General features: G+C 48.0%; 1 long non-coding RNA gene across 1 annotated transcript; it reads left to right on the top strand.

Annotated features, from left to right (window-relative positions):
* The first annotated feature begins 1,977 nt into the window (after positions 1-1,977).
* Positions 1,978-3,898, top strand: LOC117183348 (uncharacterized). The gene is made up of 2 exons (XR_004468507.1): positions 1,978-2,744; positions 2,844-3,898. It is a non-coding gene; the product is annotated as an uncharacterized lncRNA (long non-coding RNA).
* The last annotated feature ends 2,121 nt before the right edge of the window (positions 3,899-6,019 follow it).

The following is a 6,019-nucleotide window of genomic DNA, read 5'->3' on the forward strand; positions in this document are numbered from 1 at the left end:
CATTTAAGTTGCTTTAATTTCACTCGTTTCGCTGCCAGTCTCCGCCCCCTTCTCCGCCTCCAATTGCATTTGGAAATTGTTGCTAATTGTTGAGCTTTTAGACAGCGCATTTTTAATGCAAAGTGCACCATTCACTCATTCATTCGTTCATTCTCCTCTATCCACTAATTCCTCATCTTTCGCTGCCAAATTCATATTAAAAATCTCTGAAAAGCCATTTCGATTTGAAATTAATCAGAAAAGCTTTTAGCTGGTTATTTAATTTGCTTAAAACTATTCCCAGTGCTGGGTAGCAGCAAGGCCTAAGACACAACAGGTTGGGACTCTCATCGGAGACCAGCTTTCTTTGGGATCAGCTTTTTTCGTGACAAGTGCGTGAAAGTGCGTTCACAACGTTCCAGCTCCATTATCGGAAATAATAGATGAAATTCCTGCGATCGTCGTTGTTCTCATCCTTGATTTCCGGTTCAGCTGTTGGTCAGGTAGCATTCAGGATTTTAGGATGCTCTTTACTGGTGTCTATCGGTCAAGAATTCGCTCGTTAGTCAAAGGCGTTAAGAGGGCTCCTCCTACTCCTCCCACGGCCTCGTTTGGTGCCACTTTTCCAATGAGATGCGCCCCCAAAGTATCCTTTGATTGACTAATAAAACGATACGTGAGCTGATTCGAGAAGGTGGCCAATTGGAAGGCGTCTCTAGGTAATTCTCCCCGACAGTCTTTCCGAATTCTGCACCAAAGGTGATTTCCCTTGGACGAAGCCGACTGCGGGAGAGAAAAGGAATATGTGACGCACATACTTAAGCGACTCCTGGACACCCTGGGGCACATTCAGACGGAGCGGCGGTAGATGTCACTCGAGGATTGCCTGCCGTCCAAGGAAGGACTGATGAGGATGGCGACGATGGTGATGATGATGATGATGATGATTCCGATGGCTGTTGATGATGCCAACAACAACAATGAAGGCGAAATAAACTTTATAAAATGTAGCGACTGTCCCCAAAGAAAACGAGTGGTTGTTGGGCTGTTGGGCTGTTGGGTGGTGCGCTGCGGTGACCATATGTTGCCGCCTGGGGCAGTGGCTGTGGCAGGGGCAGGGGCTGGGACGTAGGTGTAACTGCGTGCGCCATAAACTCCAGCAATAGACTCTGGACTCTCGAATCTGGTCCCAAAAAAGGGACCAAGTACGGTGCCAACACCTTAAAGGAGTCCGCCATCACCTCAGGCCCTGCGATTCTGCTGAAATGTGCACAAATTTTCATGGCCCACAACCCGAAGGAAGCAAATCTCCGTCAATGTCCGCACGTTGTCCTTCCCTTTGCCTGGTCGTGTGGGAGGGGGGTGTGGGATGTCCTTTATAGTTTTGTTCATTTCATAAATATGCGTTTTGTCCTTTTTCCAGGGCCAGGGCCAGGGCCAGGAACACAGGGACACAGAGGGAGGCAGCCTGCGGCTTTCTTAACTGAAGGGAAAAGGAGCACACCTTTTAGGTCCTGCCCATAAGCAGATTCATAATTTGATCCTGGGGTAAATACATTTTATTATGGGTTTATGTGTGTGCTCCTTGGGCACAGGTTGTCCCATGTCCCTGTCCCTGTCCCTGTCCCCGTCCCTGTCCATGTCCTTTAAGTGCAAACTTATGAATTGGTCGGTCGAGAGGGCCCAGAGGGTGGACGGACATTGGCCAGTGCAAAAGCAGGCCAGAGCATTGTTTGTCTTTAATATTTCTGCCTATAAACATGTTTTTATTTATTTAGGTCGGGACCCACACACACACCGAGGCACACTCGTACCACAGCTGCAGTTTATGGGGGCACGAGTATATATATATATGAAGTACAACAGATTGTACATACATCTATTCCCAAGAGCACTAGTATATATATATATAGATCTTCTTGAAGGTATAGACACGAAACCGAGCAAATCACTTAACACTTTCACTTCAACGCTAAATTAATTTAAATTTATAATAGCAGCAGCACAAAAGTCTCTGTAGAGAAACACGCACTGAAAATACGGAATACGGCAAACAAATAAATTAAGTAGGCGTTAAAATAGTTCATATTTCATCTGTGGAAAAGTCCAAATGGCGGCAGGATGGAGATGGAGATGGAGAGCGAACGAACAATTGGCAAAGTGCTGACAGGCCATCCCGAATCCCCAAAGGCCCAAAGGCCCAAAGACCCAGAGGCTCTATCCTCCACCGGGCACTCTACAGACTCCTCCGCAGACAATGTAGCCACAAAGTCGAAAACTTGGGACACGCCTCGACGCATTGGGGCGCATTCTGAGAAAGTGCATCTGGGAGCCGCGTCTTGTCTTGATTAATTTCGTGCAGACAGCGACAATGGGCGAAATGAGGTAGAAGAGAGCGGCCATCAATTAGCCAGGACAGACCAACTAATTGGCCCAAAAGGCCCAAACTTAGCGGAAGCCGAAGCCGAGCCACAACCGACTCGAATCGAATCGAACCAGAGTCGAGGCAAACCGATGAAAGCCAACACCCAATCGATGGATGGCATCACGTATCCGTGCATCCACAGAGTGGATGGCCCGAATGATTTTGCACTTTCGGTTTTTATTTCACTCCAGGGAGCTTGTTAGCTTGTTAGCCCGGAAAAAACGTGAGAACAGCCCAGGGAATGCTGCTGGAAGATGGAATAGAACTCCGTTAAGATGTGCTTGATGTGTGTTTGCATTTTAGATTGCATCCCCGGCCCCCATGTCCGATATCTGGTTGCGTAAGTCCATAAAAATTTCATATTTATTGACCATTAGCACCTAGGCCGCAGCTGAGATGCTCACTTATCACTGAATGCCTTGCGAATCCACTCACACAGCCACTCATCTACTCATCCACTCACTCGGGAGCGGAGAGCTGCGTTCGGCTGCCTGTACTCTTCGAATGAATGCCAACAATTCGCGTCGACATCTTGTCTGCATAATTGCAACACACATACTCGGACTCTGGGAATAGAAAGAAGCCTCAGACCACAGACTGACACTGACGCCAGCATGTCGGATCTTCACTGCACCTCTCGCTCCCATTCCCCATTTTCCACCTCTGAGTTTATTCCCATTTCCATTCCCGCTCCCAATCCCTCCTCGGACGTCAAACTCCGCGAATGGGCGCTGAAACCTTTGGGCAACCAAATACTTAGGTGGCGTCAACCTACTTCCCCAGACAGTGAAGGTTCTTCAATGGCAGACCCAAAGGAAGAACAGGAGTACAGGAATACTTCTCCAGGGATAATCATCAACTTCCTTCAAAAGAAGGTAGATCGATAGATCAATTAGCAGGGTGAAAGGGCTAATCCACTTCACCTTAAAAGAGACCATCTCATGGTCCGATCGTTGACTGTTTCCATTCTAAAATGCAAGAAATGCCAGATAAGAAGCCCTTGATCAGGGGATCCACTGTACCCAATGGTCGGAAAATAGACGCCACGGCACGGCACGGCATGGCGTGGCACGGCCCACAAATTATTGTCACTATGCGGGGACGGCATTGTCACACCTTTGGGGCCGTGGCGCTCGGACTGGCGCTGACGGTGATTCTGATTCTGATTCTGAATCTGATTCTGTCGATGTCGATGTCGTTGTCGATGTCGAGGCTGATGTTGCCACAAGATTTCGAGGCTGATGCTGACAGCATCAACAATGCAGAAAGGTGCAACCACTTAATGCCGCTTCGGCGTTTGGCACATTTTTCCCCGTGCAGCGTGCAGCAGAATTTCGGGTGCGGAATCGAGAATCAAGAGCCGAGAGGTGCGACAATTTTCGTTGGCATTTTTGAGGAGTGCCGCGCCTCGCCTCGCCTCGCCTCGGTGGGGCGTTGCCCAGTCTCGTTGGCGTCGCCACGTCGGAAAATGAAAATAAATGAAAAATCATTTCATTTCAATTCGTTTTCACTTAAAAATACAACGTACACGATTCGGATCGGACAAGGGGGGGGGGGATAGACATGGGTATCGTGGGGCGAGTCGTGGGGCAGGCAATAAATTACATTTTTCTCTCGGCTGGCGAAAAAGCCAAACGCTGAAAACGCTGAAAAACTACATTTCAAATTGTTCATTCACATTTCCTGGGAAAACGTGAAAATGCAGCCTTAATCGATGGCGATGTGTGTATCTGGATCTGGAAGACGCAACGGCAAAAGCACCTCCCCCTACCGCCCCTGCCCACACGCTCAAATGAAGCGCGCCGTGTGCCACACTTTGCGCCACACGAAATACGAAATGCGTTTCCAGTTTATTTTTCAACGAAAATTCAATTTCAATCATTTTTTAATGGCCTCCAACGCACGCACCACTCGGGATCCGCGATCCAAGTGCAAGAGTTCTCTCTACAGAGCACCCCCTGCCCCTCTCAGCACTCCCATCCTATATGATCCGATCCGATCCGATCCGATCCGATCCGTAGTGAAGCGTTTGGCTAATTAGTTGAAATGTTTGCACAAATGCCAGACGAGTGCCGGCGGCATATAAAATTTCAAGCTCATCCGCGGCTGATGGGCGCCATTAAGGAGATGATGATCGGGTAGGTACGGGTAGGTACGGGCAGATACGGCCAGATCTGCCAGATATTCATGTCCACGGAATGCGCCTCGACCATCCGCATTTGTTTGTGTACACGAGCTTCAAAGGGGGCCCACGGTTTTGATGATTTTTTCCGCTTTTGCTTTGACATATCTCCAGAAAGCATAAACTAGAGAAAACACCTTTGTGCCACGATCTTTACGATGCCACAACAGAGAGACGTGATGAGCGGGCGAGAGGGGGAGCGGGTATGATCGAGTGTTGCAACAGTTTCATGTAGATGTGCCCCAGAGACTTCCACGAATTCCACGCCGGAAATTATGACCGCCGACCTCCAGGGGCCTCTGCTCCGCTCCACTCCGCTCCGTTCCGCTCTGCGGCGATTGATGCCTCTTCTGAGGCGACAACAATGTTGCCAAACATTAAAATATGAAAATTCACTTAAAAACGCAAACACCACACAGACACTAGCCCTCTCTCTCTCGCTCTCTCTGCCTCTCTGGGGTGAATGCTGCTCCCATTCCCCATTCCCCAAACCCCAAACCCCATTCCTCGATCCCCATTTCCCATTTCGAAATAAAAAAATCAACAAGAGAGACGCAGTCTCTGAAAATTGAAAAACAACCAGAAGAGAAGAGTATCTTCGGCACTGAAGCTTTTGGTACCCCCTGAAGATCGATGGTTCCCAGAGATACCTATGGGAGATCTTCAGCATCCAACCAGTGACCGATCTTTCCGAGGGGATACTTCGATGCACTTTACAAACATCTCCATCAAATCACAATACCCTTCTCCAAGTGTAAGAAAAAACACACAAAAAGAAACCAAAACAGTCGCAGATCTGAGTGTCCAAGGCGGCCGTGGAAGGCGGCAAACGCTTTACGATCGATCGTTAAATAAATTGGCAAATAAATGCAAATGAGGCATGGTCCAAACTAAGCAAGTCTCCGCCTCTGTGGGGCACGCTGCGTGTGTGTGCATCCATCGCGAACGGAGGAAGGTCTGCGATCTGGGATCTCAATGGAACAATTTGCCGGACAGTCGGGCAGGTCGCTGCCTGCCTGCCAGCCGCACGGACGGACAAGTGCAATGGAAATATAAATTACAACTGAATTTGCATGTCAAGTAAACAGAGGAATCTGAATAAATCATGGACTTCTCAATGGGTTTCCTTGAACGGAGCATCAATGGAAGTGTTGTTCTGGCGCCCAAGGGGCCCACCAAATGACTCTTATATAGAAGATTAAAGTAGATAGTTTCAGTGATTTTATGCGATTTCATCTACGTCTTTATAGCTTTTTGCTAGATTTTTCTAAAGGTAAGAAGGGTCACAGGTAGTTTCAAAATGGGTGAATGATTTCTCGTAATTTCAAAGTCGTTTTCCTAGAAACTTCTTCGTTCATTTCTCTTAGAGAGTGTTTCCCATATAGTTTCCACTTCTTAGCTTTAATCAGTACTTCCTTTGGTAGGAATACCAT

This window comes from Drosophila pseudoobscura, chromosome 2 (assembly GCF_009870125.1).
Source record: "Drosophila pseudoobscura strain MV-25-SWS-2005 chromosome 2, UCI_Dpse_MV25, whole genome shotgun sequence".
Classification (NCBI taxonomy): Eukaryota; Metazoa; Arthropoda; class Insecta; order Diptera; family Drosophilidae; genus Drosophila; species Drosophila pseudoobscura.